At 37.8% G+C, this 19544-nt stretch overlaps 1 protein-coding gene across 1 annotated transcript in view; it reads right to left on the bottom strand.

Annotated features, from left to right (window-relative positions):
* Positions 1-19322, bottom strand: part of pea15 (proliferation and apoptosis adaptor protein 15) — a 28434-nt gene extending 9112 nt beyond the window's left edge. Inside the window, exon 1 of the mRNA XM_055167173.2 lies at positions 19074-19322. The gene's annotated coding sequence lies outside the window, so the exon portion shown is untranslated. The remainder of the gene's footprint in view (positions 1-19073) is intronic.
* Positions 19323-19544: the final 222 nt, after the last annotated feature.

Here is a 19544-nt window from a genome sequence, read left to right as displayed (position 1 = left end):
ATACAGCGGCAGATTATATGAGAATGTGTTTACTGTATTTTCGCCCTCGATGCCATCAAACACAATACAGCGTGTTTGTGTGTGCTGTTAGAAATAGAAGCTGTAGGAAGAACACAAAGGCATCCTGCACACAGACTCACATCCGCACAACACCGTTAACGTGCTGCTGTTTATCTGTGACTGTCTGTGAAATGTGCTGATCTGCTGTTGACCTAAATACTGCTGCTGCAGTTACACCCATCTGCCAGCAGGGGGAGAGAGAGAGGGGCTGTGTCTAAAATCGCCCCCTATACCCTCATTCCCTACATTACTTCACTAATACAGTGCACTTAAAGACGAGTGCCCCCAAAGGACGTTGGCTTCTTTTGAGATGTGGAAATTTATTTGGTGTGAGCCTCACGGTGGATTAGTAGCAACTGAGAGTAAACATTTGGTTGTACACTCATTACTGTGGTGCATTGTGGGATTGAATGAATAATGTGCACTGCTACAAATGAGAAAGAGAGCGAGAGAGAGTGTTGGGCAAAGAATGAAGTCATGCAAACAGAGCTTGGCAAGTCACGACTCAAAATAAAAAGCAGAAGTCGTTTTATTTGAGATCATGAATCACAATTCCTTGTATTTTCTAACATATACAACTTGATGGTTTGATATCGATGGGTTACGCGTGACAAATTCTGCTCTGGTTACAGAGACTCCGTGTGGTTTGTAAGGCTGTCTGTAAATGGCAGGAGGTTGTGATGTTCCTGCTGAGAACTGCACAGTGTTAAAGATCTGTGGCAAATACATGGCAGCTGGTGGCAAATGTGAGTTGGCGTCGACTGAAAATATTTTGAGATGATATGAGTTGCCGTCCACTGAAGATTATTGGGGATTTATTTAACAATTCATACGTAATTACATTTGTGACAAAATTAATCTATACACTAGGGCACAAAGACAAAACTCACGTTTATTTCAGTGACACATGCGCAGTTGGAGCGATGTAGGTTGACGTGCCATTTGCTCATAGTACAAACATGTTTGATCAGAAAGATGAGAAAGTAAAGCAACGGTTAAGGTGCAAGTCTAATGGGGCGTACACACCAAATGCGAATTCAACGATTTGCGCGAGTAGATTACATACAAAGTAAATGCAAAGATGTGAACAGACGCAAACGTGTGCAGGACGATGTGAATTGGGCAGTGCAATTGCCACAAAAAGACGTGCTATTCACCTTAAACACATCTTTGCGCAAGTTAAAAATATTCAACTAAATAGAAAATTTTGCATGACACGAAGATTATCTAGAGCGAGGAACGTGACGCTCATATACAGGTATTTTCGCGTCTTCGCCCAAATTGAAAATATTCAACTCGAGCAAAAAATTTGCATGACACGAAGTTAAATCCCGCGAGTAATCTAAAGCGAGTTTGCTCTAGCGTTTGGTGTAAACCCACAGTGATATATCTTCAATAGCCTACAAAATAAATAACAAGATTCTGTCTATCAAAACTCATCTTTTGTTATCTTTAGTGCATTTTAACACTTACAACTTATATATTTTTTAAACTCTGCTGTGAGCATGTAGTTAAAAGCCGAAATTTCTGTAAAATTGTAAATTCCAAACACAATATAAACATAAAGCTTATAAAACATATATACTGTGAGAAATACCATTATCGTGAAATAAAATGATTCTTTCTGTAAAAATAGATTTTTGGCCATACCCACCTCTACTATACACTATAAGGCGGTTTCCAGACGGGACTTATCCTAGACCCAGACTAAAATACGTGACTAAAAATCAACTTGCCCTGACGTATCTTAACATCGGTGCCATTGTTTTGTCTCAAGATGCACACCAGTATTGTTTTTTATAAAGTATGTTTGTAAAAACTCTGTAAATGTCCTAATATAACTAAGGCCTAGTCCTGGATTAATCTAAATTAATCTAAAACTGTCTGGGAAACTGGCCCTAATCATTTATAAATGCGTGTATTTAAATGTATGATACTTGAAATGTATTTTTATTTCACCTTTTTTCCACCTGGAATTCGTACTTAATTGTATGTGCTGGTACATTGCTTTACTTTACGTTTCTGGGTCTGTACACCCACACTGTTTTCTTGTTCTTCAATGGTTCAAATGTGCAATGAAAAGGTCTGTAAGCTAACGTTAAATGGTAGTGGATAGGAATGTGATTAAAACACTATGTTCCTCCAAACTGAGGTGAAGTAATTGCTTTCAATAGCATTGTAACCCAGCTGTGTTAATAGATGCCAGCGTCTAGAAACCCTCATAGCTGACTCTTTCTCTCTCTCGTTCTTCTTTAAGAAGAGATTTGAGCAATGTTCTCTAGTTTTAAATAGTTCAGAAAGAAAATATTAACGTAATTGAACAAATTGAGATAATAGTGGTAAATAAATGGCTGCTAATAGCAAGTAGTTAACAAGTTCATCAGTGTGGATTCTTCTCCTTATGAATACGTACCAACTGTTCAAACCCTCGAGAGCTATTCATCGTTTTCACCAAGCCAAAATGAAACCAATGAAGGTTTAATAACAAAAACCTTCACAGTTGCAGGGACACAATTCTGAAACATTGTCTGTGTTTCCTGCACTACTGCTCAGACGTGTCCATTGTAGCTGCGTTTCAATTTAAATATTTTAAAGAGCACTAATTTCCAAATGCAGACAAACAACTATTGCGAAATGACGCGTATCCATTATCCGATGTTATGTGACTAAAACTTAATTTTGTGGTCATTACAAAAACCATAATGACGGGCAAAAAGTTATTTTTAAAAGTAATGAATTACAAAAAAAGTAACTAATTGCGTTACTTTGTTATTTTTCATGGAAAGTAATGCTTCCATTACTTTTAAGTTACTTTTAAGTTACTCAAGTTTTTCTTACTTGGCTGAGGCTTGATCTTGTTCAGAACTTGCACATGTTCTTATGACTGAGAAGTTTTGCATTCAGAAATTGCACATTTTCATCGCAAAAATATCAAGCTCTGGCCTGCCATCTCTGTTTCGGACTCAAAACTGTTCTCACTCAGGCGCGCACGCACAGAGTGTGTAATTCTGTGAGACTACGTTCAGTTTAATTGAGTATGTTGTGTTGTTTAAAAATAATTAATGCAATTTGCTTTTAGGTTTAAGTAATTTGGTTTAAAAAGTAACTCAAATATTAGTGTACATTTATAAAGTAATGTGTTACTTTACTTGTTACTTCAGAAAAGTAATATAATTACGTAATGCATGTTACTTGTAATGCATTACCCCCAACACTGACAACGAGGTTTGTTTGGCGCCGCGCAGACGACATCAAAATACAGCGAGAGCAACTCGGAACCATGCAGAGAAATCGGCTACCATATCACTCTCGCTGTATTTTCATGTTCAAAGTTTTTCTTCCAATGCAATGTGAATATTTTTCCTTGGATTTAATTTTTTTACATCTATTAATTTTTCAAATATATTTTCAAAATATACAAAAACACTCCAAAATATATTTCAGCAAATTTTGTATATTTTGAAATATATTCAAAAATATATATTTTTTTGACATATGGGATTCCTTTTTCGAATTGCCTGAAAAACCACCTCATCTGAGCATGAACACTTTTTACGATATATGGGAGTTTATGCAAAATTGCTGTTTCTCCACTGGGCACGTTTTCAATTCGCAAATTTTAATTTGCGCAATTTGAAGGGTAATGGAAACGCAGCTAATGAATTTATAACACAAAACATACATCAGACGAATCGCTCACACAAGCTGTTTCTTAATAGTGAATCAGTACGCATCAGTTACAGCTCATTCTGAATTAATTTGCTAACTCTGATTTGCTAACTCAACTGCAATTACATGCGGCAAGGATTTTTCTTGTGTACATAAAGCCTAAATCTGTGTATAAATTGTTTTGTTAAAATAAATACCAAAACAATCACATTTCTTCTGAAACTAGAAGAGGAATTAGAAAATAAATTTCTTTACAATTCTCGTTCGGCTTTAAATCAAAATAATGTCATAATTCATTGCAGAGATGGCTGTTTCGGAACTCAGGACAGATGAATGGGATAAACGTTTGTGCAGGAGAGGAACGAGAGGGCGTTTAGTGTCACACACACTGTTATTGGAAGAGGAAGAAGGGCAAAAGGCCAGCGGAAAGTTTACATCTTATTACTGTTCATGGGCTTCCCGTCGCCCTCTGTGCACAGAGAGGAAGTAAAACCACGGAAACGGAAGGATGTAAGGCTGGCTGGTCGCTAACAGCTGGGTACCCATAGCAACCACACCTTTCTACCCACTTTTATTTTCTTAATAAACAAACACGACAGCACAGCAAGAGACAGAAGTGGTGTTTACAGAATCCTCATTGCTGAAGCAAATTTTGAGCAGATGCATGCGTTAAACTTGACCTTTAACCTCACTGTGTAATGCGTTTCTCAGCATGCAATGCATGATTTTCTTTCTTTGTTTCTGTATGTACGTGTGTGTTTTCTTGGACTAGTGTTTACGCAGGCCACTGGAATGCGATGAATGCCAGATGTGAGATGAATCATTGCAAAAACACACACAGAAAACCGGACGTAACAGGCAAATTTGAGATAAGCGAATCCTGTTAAATAATCAGTAAACTATGCTGTCTGACGTCCTGTGACTTCACAGTGATGTCATGCTGGTGTAAGCTGCAGTTTTCTGTGCAAATTTAAAGCCCAATAAAAACCACAGACCTCACAGCTCCATGCTTGTAAAACAACCATGATGTGAGTTTGTGTTTAAAAATGTGCGTCTTTTAACTTGAATATCTTTAAGAGGTTCTTCACAGCGATGCCATAGAGAATCATAAGGTCCAATGTTATTTAAAGATCCACTTCCTTCATCCATTTTCATAATCTGAAGAACCTTTATTCACTGTAAAGAAATTTTTGTGAAACAGAAAGGATTTTCAGATGTTAAAGGTGCTTTAAAGAACCATTTAGACAGAAAAGGCATTGTATAGCACCTTTATTTTCAAAAGTGTAGAGGTAGCAGACACCAGTAAAAATGTATAACGTGTGAAGTTAAAACAGCAGATGATGTACAGGGAGATCAATTAACCGTAGACACACTAAACACCCAGACAGCAGACGACTCCAGGCCAGATCCGTGCCGAAGTCGGCAGCTCCGGTGTGGATCCGGCCCAGAGTCATCTGCTATCTGGACAGTGTACTGTTGTTGTGCTGGGTTTTAAAACCATTCAACAAACAGTGAGAAATAAGGAAGTGGATGCTTATAAAAATATCATCAATGCATTTTATAAAGTAGACTGCCAGTTTTGCATGTTTTTGCTTTCATACTCATTTTTTAATTTGTACTGTATTGCACATCACTGTAGTTTATGATCAAATTAAACAAACTTATAAATAACTACTCTGAAACTTTCCCTATAGGTTATCTTTATGCTGCTACAAAACACTTTCCCGCATTCTGGAAAGATTAAAAAGTCATACATTCTTGGTTCCCAGAAAAATAACCGAACGGAAGCCAAATGCTAAAATATTGTGTTTGCTCGGTAACATATGTATCGCAAAACCAGACACACACACGTGTCATGTATCTCTCCACATATACGCTAAATCTATTCTGTAATGTTGTGTTTTGGCTGCAGAAGATAACTGAGCAACAAATGTGTGTTATTAAACATATTACAGTTGTTAAAGCGTTGAACTCGATGCTGACAGGAAATGACCCGTTGACCCTTGAGTTATGTAAAGAACTATAAATATAAGAGCGTGTGGGTCTTAAAGCATTTTCTTTACTATATGAGAGTCTGTAGTGTTTGTGTTAAAAATATGATCAGTCACCAGGTTACCATAGTCACTGGGTTGCTATGGTCACCCTCTAACTCCATTTTGGCTTCATCCTTAAACCAATTTTGTTTGTGTAATTCTTGGGGGGACACCTGACAACTTGCTGAAACATAAGATTGGACTCAACACACATAAAGACTTGTGTTTCTTGCATAAATTATCTTTATATGTGATTGTAAACCAAGACTGGATAAGACAAGGCACGATCAGTCTTTATGATATAATCAGTGCAGAAATCATTAGGTGTGTTCCAGCTTTGTGACATCAGCAGCTTTCACAAACACACGTCAGACGTCTGTATCATTGGGATAGAAGATGGATTGGATGCATTAAAGCTCACATAACACTGTCACTGTCTCTTCTCATCTCATGTTAATCTGGAGTACCTATAGAGTCGTATTTCATCCTTTATATCTCTGAAGAGTCTTTAGTTTGATCCGATTTATAAAAGACAGATCAGCTCTGATCGTTTCTGGAAAAACACGAAATCCCAGATGAGTGAGTCACGTACAAGCAACACACACAAAACCTTATCCCACTATCCCTGGATTACTTATGATTCACTATATGTTCGTGTAGTTGACGTTATATGCACTTACGCGCCGACTGCCAACAAAACACAGACATTTGATGCAGTTTACTTGCTGGCCACGACTGTCCAGTGTTAAACAAACACACGCAAAACTCCACTGCTAACCCGGATAAACAAACTATATCCATTGTTTCCAGAAGGCTGGCTTTCTTTTCCCTTACATCCAAAAACAACAAAGCTATCTGTGTCAAAAATGTCTGTGACTTCCACTCGAAGGAACAATGCTAATGAGCATCCTCGTTCTCACTCTGATTGACATGTGGGCATGGTTTTCTGGGGGAAGTGCCCATAAAAGGAATATGGGGTCACTGATACATAACAGGTACCCATGTTCGAAAAAAAATTCTGAAACTTCTAGGAAAGAGATGGCATAGAAATACTCTGTTGAACTAAATACTAAGTTGCCCAAGAAATACTCTGTCACACGCTCAAGTGCTTTTTTGACACTTTGCATTTGTTAAACATTGAGGATCACAACTCTTTAACTGTGTTAACACATCAGAATGCATTAACTAACATTAACCCCTCCCCAAACCAGAAGCCTAACCCACAAGTAAATGAAAGCACACATATTAATTCCTCTTACGCTATAAAGCTGGCTTGTTTCCCCTCATAATCATTTCAATTTCAAAAAGTATTTACTGTTGTGGGTTCTGTAGAAATATACACGGCATCTTTAAAGTAGTTTATTCAGAGCTCATGTAATTCTTATTTCAACTGTGCTCGCACAAACTTGATGTTGCAGAATTTTGTAATCTGTTTGAGTCAGAGACATTGTTGAAATCTTTTGTGAGTGGGACTTTTTATCTCAGGAGAAACATTTGTTTACCGCATCTCAATATGATTAGTCATTAGCCTTTTTCACACAGAAAATACAGAAATACATGGCAAAATATGCCCGTTATTCCAAAATAAGAAGCGTTTGATTCTTTTGGTTCAATCACACTGCCAATGATTTTCCAGAATCTGTGCATGCATTCACGTAAAGATCCCGTAAAGACATGTGACGTATTTAAAGTCCTGCACTTGTTAGGTTTTCTTCACAGCGTCTGAAGTTTGCTAATTATCTGTGATTTCTCTCTGGAGAAACCACACGCATGCATTACATTGTCAAAGAGCTGAACATAACTTCTTGTTGTTTTTTTGGGAATTTTATTGGGAATTTTCTGGGACCAGTGCTGCGTGAATGAAGTTATTGTCTTACGGCAGCGTCTTTTAAATCACTATCTGTCTCTCGGACAGATTTCTCAGCATTCATTCACACTCATTTACACCATGACTGTGTGTTCACAAAGGGGGAGGGGGGTCAGGGTGTAAAAGGGGAATGAGGGGGTAACACTCGTGCCAGTTGCTAGGTTACAGTCACCAGGCTGAAAGGAAGCTGGACTGGTTGGTATGGTGACATCAGACATGCGAAGGGCAAGTGAAGTTTGGAAGGCAGTGAACACACACACACACACACACACACACACACAGTACTTAAAGCTTTTATGTGAACGCATCATCATAGGCTAAAGATGCTGTCGCCATGACAATGCGTGACAGGAACAGCCACTCACAAAAGCAGTGATGGAGGGGGGCTGTGTAGATGTTTGTGAATCCCGGTGGGGCTTGCACACTCTGTGACCTAAATGTAGGTTCCCACAGGTAAACTAGCTTATAAATCAAATGTAAAATAATAAAAAGTTTTCTATGAGGGTTAGGGTTTAATTTGTAAAAGCATTATGAGATCATTTTTGAAATTCAAAACATGTTCTCATAGGAGTAGCGTATAATTTGTTGTGTGTGTTTGAGAGGTTGTTAGTTTACTTTGTTGGATTTGTTAAAATGACATTAATGCATTAAAAGCTATTATTCAAGTGACATACAGAATATATCATAAGTTTATATTTTTGTTATATCGGCACTATACTGTTATATGAACACTTTTGTCAATTTGTGCTCTCGGAAACTAAATATGACAAAAATATTTTTATTAGGATGCTTTCTGCTGTGGGCACAGTTAGGCTGCACTCATATGTAGTCATTTATTTCTAAGGAGCTCAGATTTAACAGCTGCTAAACACCGATGTTAACCGAATGTTCTTAGCACATATTATGAGCGTTCATCAAATAATTGCTTGAAATTATCTTTAATGGATTTTGTTGGCAAAAATCGAGGCTTACCTGTATTGCAGTGTGTCGTGTAGCTGTCCATCAATGTAAACAATGTGTTCAAAGTAGTTGAACCAAAAAGTGCACGATTAATAAAGTTATTGGCTTGTAAATCGCTGAAACGAATCTTCATATGGATTGAATCTCCAGCCTGACTTTATCCATGTAATACGAACACTTAGCATAATAATCTCCGCCTACAGCCTTACACGCGGGAGAAACTAAAACTATGACCTGCCCACAGCTAGTTAGTGTGTAAACATCATATCACGCTGTGTTTTCTGTTTATGTTGTTTTTACTACCAAAGGATGAAGATATATGAAGAATCAGTGGTTAAAATTACTTTTTCAAGAAAGGATATACTAAACGTTTGGCTGTGAAAATTAATTTTTAACGGAGGGATTTACTAGACGTTTGGCAATGAAAGATGGTTCAGTACCCACTTTATTTGGAACAACATGCGTCTCCTAACCACAACCTCTAAGTATGATTATAGCTACATACTTGCTTAAATGGGTGTAAAAATGTTAATGTCTGTCGTCGTTTTTATAGCTTGGATTAATGATAAATGATGTGTTTTGATGTCAGTGTTTAAACTCTTAATATATTGTCAGAGAGTCACGTTAGCAAGCGGCTAACGCATGTGCACTTATGTTTACACTTTTGCTATGGTCCGGTTAGCTTACATACTTGCTATAACGAGTGTAAAAATGTTAGCGTCTGTCGTAGTTTTTATTGCTTGGATTAATGATGAATGATGTGTATTGATGTCAATATTGTCTTCTCAGTAAATTATGTTAACACTAGGTCAATACATGTTGCACTATTGTTGGTCTGTGCGGAGACTCTGTCAGTTGACCAATCAGAGCAGAGTAGGCTACTGAAAGGTGGGGTTAAAGGGGATCGCACACCGTCGCACCTAGGAGAACTCGGAGGTGTTGTAAACCGGAAGTGCACATTAAATAGCGCGAGCTTCGTCAGATAGCGTCTACTTCAAAATGCAAAATATACGTTAGCAGCCAATGTTAGTCGTTAATGATTTGGGACAAATATGATGTTATTTAATGTTAAACTGTGTGAGTGGCGCTGTGGCGCCACAGGGATTTGAACAACTTCCTGAGTCACAGCTGGGCGGCGCGGACAGGCGCCACCTGGCGGCGCCGGTGTGCGTACACTCATAGAAAACAATGTGTTACATTTTTTTAGAACGGCGCGGCGCTGAGCTGCGCGGCTGGTGTGCGATCCCCTTTAGGCTGACTGATTCATTGAACGGCTTCACAAGAATTGTTTGGGGATCTCTGAGAAATTGGGTAATTTTAAATGTATATTTTGAGAAAATTACAATGTTTTTTGACCTTGCATGCATTTAAACCTGTTGTCCAGGACTTATAAACAGTGATAAGACGCTTAAAATTAAGGGTCTGATAAAAAAGGTAATTTACAAGAAAACATATCAGACACACTTAGAGGGTTTTGCATCTGTATTTTATGGAGTGTTATAAAATAGCAGTCTCTTGTATGAACTAAATTAGCTAAATGTGTGTGTCAGTGTCTGTGTGTGTGTCATTGTGTTTTATTGGCCTTGAGCTGCTGCGAATGGGGGGGGGGTGTTAAGAGTTTTGTCACGGGCCACACACAAACACACACACACACACAAACAAACAAACATACACACACAAGTCACAAGAAATGTGTGGAAGCTTCCATGGAACCTTCTGCATAGACAGCCTCTCACACATACACACAATAAAGAGCACACAAAAGCAGGAGTGTGTGTATGTGTGTGTGTGTGTGTGTGTGTGTGTGTGTGTGTGTGTGCGTGCGTGAGAGAGAGATGGCCGTGACAGACTCTTTTAAGAAGATAGATGAAGAACTTGTTAATAATTGTGCAACAAATAACTTGTGCAGAATACATTAATGCATTATAAGAAACTGACGTACCTTTCCTCACGTCCAACATTACAAAAAAGGAAAATATTCCCACGCATTTCTGTCATTTTATTTGCTGATTAACGAAACCACGTTAAGAAACTCGCATTTGAAAATGATTTAAACGACTGAATCCAAATAACGTGCCATTCTGTGTTGTACAGTAAATTACATTTTCATGCTTAGACTCATTGATTCCACATTGTGGAAATCCCCCTACATTGGATTAAACAGTCAAATGTGTAGACATTGTTTAAGATCTGAGTTATTATCAGTGATTTAATAACACCTGCAGTACAGATGAATCTTGTGAATGTGTTTTAATTCTCTACAGACTCACACCGGTGATGTAAAGCGCTGTATCTGATGAGTCAGTGAACACGCGTCCTCTTCTACATTCATCTTCAGTCTTTCATAAAGATGAATTAAACAGCCATGACATCTGACTTCTGTCTACGCGAAAGTCATTACTGATGTATTGTGAAGTATAAACGCTTCATGTGATGTGACACACTGTGTGTATTTTAGGAGAAAGCTTTTACTTCATTAGCCGAAAATACTACAACGCCTCAGGAAGAACGTGGCTGACGCTCGCTCGCTCAGTGTGTGAGAGACATCAAAAGACAAAAGGTGTGTGTGCGTGTTTTTCTCACGTTATATTTAAATATGGTGAAGATAATTTCCACCTGCTGTTCTAGATGTGTTTAGGTGAGACACATTGTGTCCTGTGAGGATGTCATCATCATTACTCACTATAATGTTTTATATCCCATCAGGAATAGATTGTAATAAAGCTGTGTACATTTTCTCCCAATTGTACATTAACTTTAGTGTATGTTTGTGCTTTACTGCTTTTACATTTTACATTACGACTAACAGACAAGGCCAATATTACACTCCAGTTATCATGCTCATCTCTCTTCGGTCCTCCTCCACACTGGCAGCAGATATTTTGCAGGCCGTGTCAGAGTTTCACTGTATTCTTGCACAAACTATCCCACACATACACACACAAGTCAGTATTTCTAATTGATTTTTACAATGCTGCATTTTCATTTGATTTTTATGGTAATAAAACCGTAAGTTTTATACAGAAGCCGTGCTATTTTTTTTACAGACATCCTTATGAGAAACGATGACGATCTGAACAGGATTAATAACACATAAGACTGGTCAACTGCTATTGGTTTATTAGTTTAGCCTTCATTACGAGTTTAGGCCTGATCTATTATTTTAAGTAGTGCGAGGTCAAGTCAGGAGGTTTTACACACATTTTTCAGATGTCTGTCGAATTATACTTTACACTGTTTGTGTGTCAATATTAGCGATGTAACGATTACCGGTTTCACCGCGCTAAAAATGCAACTAGCATCAATTTTTATTACCATTTAACTGTACCAGTGTCACGGCTTGAAAACCCCTGTCCAGCATCAACCAATTTAAGCAATATCGTGAGACAAACACATTCATTCACGTCTGCTCTCATGTGTTCTTGATGACTGAATTTAAATCCCAAAAATCTAATTGTACTGACGCATGTTTACTTCATATTTCTTTAGACAGATCCATCTTTTCTCTTCATTTTTCATTGATTGATGTGATGTGATGAGTTTAAAGCTTTGTTTGTTTCTTCTGTGATTGCTGTGAGCTCAGGTGTTGTGCAGATTTACTCCTGGGTCATAAAGTTCATCTGATCTCTCACAACATACACAGACAGATGGCTTGATGATTTGTCCTGTGTTTATGTGAAAATCTGATTTACTCACTTGTGTTTTATCTTCTGAACTAGATAAACATTTATCTCACCACCCCAAATGTGCCGTTATTAATGTTATTTATTTGATGTTTACGCGAACAAAGGTGCACTTACATGTAAAATCTATTTTAAATTTGTTTTGCATCAGTACTTTTTTTACATTTCTAGAAATTATTCACAAAACCATGATAATATTGATAACCGTGGTGATTTTGGTCACTATAACCGTGATGTTAAATTTGCATAACCTTTCATCTCTATTAATAATCTTCTGATATAAATTTATATTTCTCCTATTTACCCATTTATATCTATTGCTAATGCATTTATATCATCATCAGCTCCTGACGTTTGTATCTTCAGAGACCTGTCTGTCATATACAGAATTTACTTGCCACAATTATGCACATATTTATACTTACTCTATTCTTTATACATATAGCTTTAACGCACTTTACATTATTTTATATTAATAACTTTTTTATAAAAAAGCTCTATACAGTACAATACATTAAATTGAGTGAAGTTGCTCCCCTTAAAATGTGCAACCATTTAGATATTTCAATCAATATATATCAAAATATCCATCTGGCTTAAGAAGCCAAGCAGATTCAAAATGTTTCAGGGAATAAAGTACAAAAATACAAAAGGTAAGAACAATGTTTATTCATTTTCGTTTATATGTGTTATACGATCAACCACTGCATTCACTGGTCAAATATTTCTACACAATCACTGTTGTCATTTAAAAGTAAAGTTAGGAACACAATAATGCAGAATTAACCCTTTAAGAGACAAAGCCTTGTCTAAAGATCAATCCATATACACATTATAAGAACATGACATCCTCGAGGGCAAAGAACAGCCGTTGTCATAGCAACCACCACCCGCTCCATCCGAACACGTTGTGTCGTAAGAATAAAAGCTTTATATTGACTGTGTGCTTACCTATGTTCCTGTCATCTTTCAGAAACGACACATTACACCAGCAAAACCATGTCTTACTGACAATTCATACACACATCCCTATTTCTATATTAATCTGTTTTTAATACATGTGTTTAATGTAAATGAAAATTCTCAACATATGAGTAAAAGCTTTGTGTGTCTTACTTCAGTTTATGTTTGTATGTTTGCACATGGCAATCTCCCTCAGATTGACACCAAAACAATCAGACTTAAATCACCAACATAAATAATTTATCAGTAGAAAAATAAATGTATCTGATATTTTACCTTGATAATTCACAAAGCTTTGTAAAGTTGCTTAACATTACTGTTGTGTTGCTGCAGCCCACAAAGCCTAATGATGCCAGATGAGCTTGGTGTAGGTTAGTTTGCAAAATGCTAAGCCGAGCTTGCTTTTAGTTAGTTTGCAAAATGCTAAGCCGAGCTTGCTTTTAGTTAGTTTACAAAATGCTACGCTGAGCTTGCTTTTGGCTAGTTTACAAAATGCTAAGCTGAGCTTGCTGTTGGTTAGTTTACCAAATGCTAACCTGAGCTTGCTGTTGGCGTAGCATTTGGTAAACTAACCAACACCAAGGTCAGTTTAGCATTTTGTAAACTAACCAACAGCAAGCTCAGGTAAGCATTTGGTAAACTAACCAACACTAAGGTCAGTTTAGCATTTTGTAAACTAACCAACAGCAAGCTCGGCATAGCATTTGGTAAACTAACCAACACCAAGGCCAGTTTAGCATTTTGTAAACTAACCAACAGCAAGCTCGGCATAGCATTTGGTAAAATAACCAACACCAAGGTCAGTTTAGCATTTTGTAAACTAACCAACAGCAAGCTCGGAATAGCATTTGGTAAACTAACCAACACCAAGGTCAGTTTAGCATTTTGTAAACTAACCAACAGCAAGCTCGGAATAGCATTTGGTAAACTAACCAACACCAAGGTCAGTTTAGCATTTTGTAAACTAACCAACAGCAAGCTCAGGTGAGCATTTGGTAAACTAACCAACACTAAGGTCAGTTTAGCATTTTGTAAACTAACCAACAGCAAGCTCAGCTTAGCATTGTGTAAACTAACCAACACCAAGGTCAGTTTAGCATTTTGTAAACTAACCAACAGCAAGCTCAGCTTAGCATTTTGTAAACTAACCAACACCAAGGTCAGTTTAGCATTTTGTAAACTAACCAACACCAAGCTCAGCTTAGCATTTTGTAAACTAGCCAAAAGCAAGCTCAGCGTAGCATTTTGCAAACCAACCAACACACAGCTCATCTTAGCATTTTGCAAACTAACCAACAGCAAGCTCAGCTTAGCATTTTGTAAACTAACCAACAGCAAGCTCGGTTTAACATTTTGTATACTGACCAACAGCAAGCTCAGCTTAGCATTTTGCAAACTAACCAACATCAAGCTCAGCTTAGCATTTGGTAAACTAACCAACACCAAGGTCAGTTTAGCATTTTGTAAACTACCCAACACCAAGGGCAGCTAAGAATTTAAACTAACCAACAGCAAGCTCATGTTAGCATTGTGTAAATTAACATACCTAACTAACTTAAGCTGATAGCTAGAGATTTATTTATTTGTTGGTTTCCAAATAAAACAGCATGCGGTTCATCATGTCTTTAGTTCATACTCCCACATCAACACCTACCACAACACATACACACAATCTTCTCTGATTGGCTCTCTGGCCGATGCTCTCAGTAACAGCACAGTTTGAATGCGGAGGTCTGAAGTGAATCAGGAGGTATGAAATCCAATTACTCCCAGAGAGACATTTCATTTGACTGAAGAGCGAGTGAGTTATGAGAGGCGTTGTGTGTGTTTGTGAGTGTGTGAGTGTATGTTTGTCAGATTGTTTGTTACTCTAAAGCTCCACACATTTGCCCTTTATAATCCTTTGATGATCATCCTGATATTTGACACACACCGACTAAAACCACTAAGCTATCAAATCCTTTAAATAGGAATTTTTCTTTATTCACTTTTAATATATTTCTTCACAGCTAGTCCACGTTCATGTGCAGAATTGTTGCTTGATGTTCAGTCACGTCACATTCAAGAAGCAAAGCTCAGTTAATGATGTTGATGTGGCATTTCTGAGTCTGATAATTAGCAAATAATGACTTAAATGTCAGCATCCCGCTCACACAAACTTGAGCTCTTATAGGTCAGTCATGGGATACAACAGGCAGAATCTTGATATGAAGTCCAAAAGATGATCTGCTAAGTCGTGTCCTCAGAGACCGATGTAAATTAATACATTTAGATTTCCACCTGATTGCAATGAACTCAAAATGAGTCTCTATGATTTGCATTGATATGAAAAGCAGAAGTCCAGGTCATTTTGTCCTGTTGGAAGTTGAAATGTAAGACAAAGGACAACAGACGACTGAGTCAGCTTAATTGTGTGAATGAGACTGAACCGGATGTAAATCTGCACAGTCATTATGTCACTGAACCGTGAGAAGAACATACACAGCAATTCTGAAACCTAACATGTTATGTAACAGCACTCAAGAGAAACTGTCACGGCCCTTGTTTACCATCCTGTGTCAGTCATTCTTAAATCATTGGTCAACACCGGATCCTCACAGTTTGTCTAGCCGGTTCAGCTCTGTTACTCTTCTCGCTGGGAAGAAAGCACAGGCCTTCATGGTTTAGGGCTATAGGAGAACTCAGGGCCTTGACCGTCTGCTTTCATCAATGGAAAAATAAATACTCATGTTTATCAGACATTCTGCACTCATCCCACTTTGAACTCAATAACGTGTTTGAAACCTATCTTTTTTGTGTTTTATGTGTTAAAGCATTAGGTTTAACTGCTATTGTTATGGTTCTTTTAACCCAGACACTGAAGTAATCCAAAGGGTGACATACTGTTCTGCTACTTGAATGAGTGAGCGGAAATACCTGAGGTGTTTCGTTTAGATATCAGATATCATACTTTCAGTCAGATAGCAAAATCTCTCCCACGTATCCCGAGACAGTCATGAGGGTAACAGGGTTTTGCTACAACAAGTTAATTGACAAGAAACAAGCCATATATTAATAAAATGGTTTATTATGAAGACAATTGAGTCTTGTGGGGGAACAGAGACTAAATACTGCCAGAAGAAACTACTGCTATGCGTTTGGCTCATCAAAGGAAAAATTCATCCAAAAGTTTTGTCATGAATTACTCACTCTCGTGTCATTTAACCCCCAATGGTTTTCATTCCTTTTTGAAAGCAAAATGTTGTTTTGTGTTTTCTGGTTAAAATGGCAGTGGTGACCAACTATTCTCAAGCTTCAAAAGAATGAAAACATTATAGACGGTTTTATTGGGTGGTTACGCGCCTGGACGAAACATAACTTCCGGTTTCCGTTTGTTAAATGGTCTGGCTAGTGGCTAAACTGAACTTTGGAACAAATACCTCGTCGAAAATAACAAATGTTTTGATTTCCTAAAGACGAGGGGAGACCGCGATCATGAATCAGCGCTATGTGAATGGAGGTTTGGAAGCCGATCTGTCATTGTTTACATTCATTTCACACAGTAGCATTAGCTCAGTGTAGTTTTTGAGATGCTTTAGCTATGATTCGAGTTAATCTACCTGTTGTTTGTTTAGTTTGTCAGACATAAACTACTCTAAAAGGACTCTGTTGTTATTGATTCTTTGTGGAGTTTACCAGAAGTTACGTTTGTTCCACGATGCAGTTTGTTTAGGAAACCGTCTTTACGTGACTTGTTCTGTATATTCCAGGTGTCCTGAAAACATGCAAATGGGTTTAGTGAAAAACAAACTAAGATACAATCTATTTCTTGATTAATTTTTTTAACCACGCCTCTTCTCTTGGTGTGAGAACGGACGCTAGCAATGCAGTTTCCTCCTCTACTCCCATTTTCTGATAATCGCTGATGTATTGTTATGCATTATTTAGGGCGCACTCACACTATCCAAACCAAACCGCACTCGGACCCGTTTGACCCCCAAAATTAATCTAAATTTACAATATAAAAATCTGGAAAGTGTTTGTTATATTAAAAGTATATAACCATACTAACAATTTAACATGAAAAAACACAAATGTACAAATTTATTGTAAAAAGTGCAACAATTCTCCATTTAAGATATTGGTAGCCTAGGGGTAAGAGAGACTTGTTTGTAATCCAGAGGTTGCTGGTTCAATTCCCCCAGCTGGCAGGAATTGACTCGGTGTTGCAGTGATAGTTGCCCAGTATTTGCGTGTGTGTTCATGACTTGCAGTGGATGGGTGATGGGTATTACATGATTAGGCCTATAAACACATATAGGCCTAATCATGTAATAATATATAGTTTATAGACCTGTCATAGACGTCCAAAAAAATTACCCAGTTCAAACTAAGGTCAAATGTTGACCGTAAATATGACATCCAAGTAGGGTCATGGTTGGACGTCCAAATAGTGGACCTAGTTTGGACGTCGAATAGATGTCCAGAATTGGTCATGTACCGACGGACCCAATATAGACATGATCTGCACGTCTATCCGACGTCCAATGTTTAGTGGAAATAGGCTACACATGTCGAAGCTTTAGAAGTGCCTTTCAAACACATCGGTCCAACGGGATGCAATTTATATTTTTATCCCACAATAATTGTTTTACTACGATTATCTTGTTTTTTCATTTTTTTAATCAAAATTAAAAATAAATAAAGATTAATTGCACAGCACTAGTATTGGTTGATGTCATTCTACGTAACCAAATATCTGTATCGACACAGACATTTTAAGTGCACATCCTAAAATAACCGCAAACAATGTAGTACGGCATAGAGATCGCACACCGAAAGAGAGGAACGGTTAAAGAGATTCATCAACAAATGGATTGTATTTTAGTTTGTTTTTCACCAAACCCGATCATATGCTTTCAGGACACTTGAAATGTACTACGAGTCATATGCAGTATTTAATGATGCACTTGCATCCTTCTGAAGCTTTAGCTTATTTTCAAACAAAACAACAAGCCATTTGGGGTTTGAATGATGTGAGGGATTTTATTTCACGATCCTTTAATGTTCTAGAGTTTGTGTTAAACAAAGTTTCCAACAATTACTTTATTCTCTGCCAGTAAACAGTTGCGGTCTGCAAACACTCCCTTACACAGAGAGAGAGAGCGAGAGAGAGGGATTGACAAGTGCATTGCTGAACTGAACTGCCGACGTTCCTCACCACAGGAAAACCACAAATCAATGCATGAGAATGAGGAACAGTGAAAGCATTTCCAGGTGGAGGAAACACACAAACACCTGTAACTGGAAAAAAATGCATCTGCTCTTCTACACAAACTCTCTCTTTCTCTCTCTCTGGTTTACTTCCTTTAAATGGAGAAGAAAATGTGGCATGAAGGAACAGGGAAGCATGACGGTCCAAGAGGAAGAGGCTTTGTCTCATGAGCTTACATTATGAGTTAAGTTAACTGATTCTAGTGCAGATATTTTTCATAGATTTAATATCAATCACATGGCTAATAATAAGAATACTGTTATATTAGTCACTGTCTTTTTAAGTAAAAGGAAATAATGAATGCAGATCAGTGACATAATAAATGGACTCAATGTAAAAGAATGCATTAAATGCAACGTTGACATGCATGCAGAAAACACGTCAGATAATCTGATCCGGAAAGAAAGGTCTAGAAATAAAAACTGACTGAGGAAATCTCGATTCTTCTTTCAATGTTACAAGCTCGTGACATCACACCTGACCGCGACTGTCCGCCATCAAACCATTAAAATAAACCAAATGATATAAAAACGTAATAAAACAACGAACAGTGTGCCTTAAAAGTGATCGATAGAGGGACTTACTTATGATGATGGTGATGATGATGTTGTGTTCCCGGTGTGATGACGGCTGAGATCCGCTTCACGCTTTCAGTTCAGTTCAGAGTGAAAACATCAGCAGATCTCGATGTGATTATATTCACTGTGATTATAAAATGATGTGATTTATTTCGGTTAACTCCGCTCGGTCTGTCGGTCGTGCTCGTGTGTCTCGCCGGTTTGAGAATGGAAACGCCTTTTCCTCCCTATAATCCCCCTCCCTCGCTTACTCTGTGTCTCTCTCTCTCTTTCTCTCTTTCTCTCTCTTTCTCTCTCTCTCTCTCTCACACACACACACACACTGAATCTGAAGCCACACACATTTTTCGGGTGTGATGTCACTTTGGCTATCCGGTCAGATAATCCCTCCTCCTTTTATATTCCACACAATCCCACATCCGCATCTCTCTCTCTCTCTCTCTCTCTCTCTCTCTCTCTCTCTCTCTCTCTCTCTCT

The sequence above is a fragment of the Misgurnus anguillicaudatus genome, chromosome 21 (genome assembly GCF_027580225.2).
Source record: "Misgurnus anguillicaudatus chromosome 21, ASM2758022v2, whole genome shotgun sequence".
Classification (NCBI taxonomy): domain Eukaryota; kingdom Metazoa; phylum Chordata; class Actinopteri; order Cypriniformes; family Cobitidae; genus Misgurnus; species Misgurnus anguillicaudatus.
The sequence above is the reverse complement of the archived record's forward strand: the minus strand, read 5'-3'. Positions and strand labels throughout refer to the sequence as shown.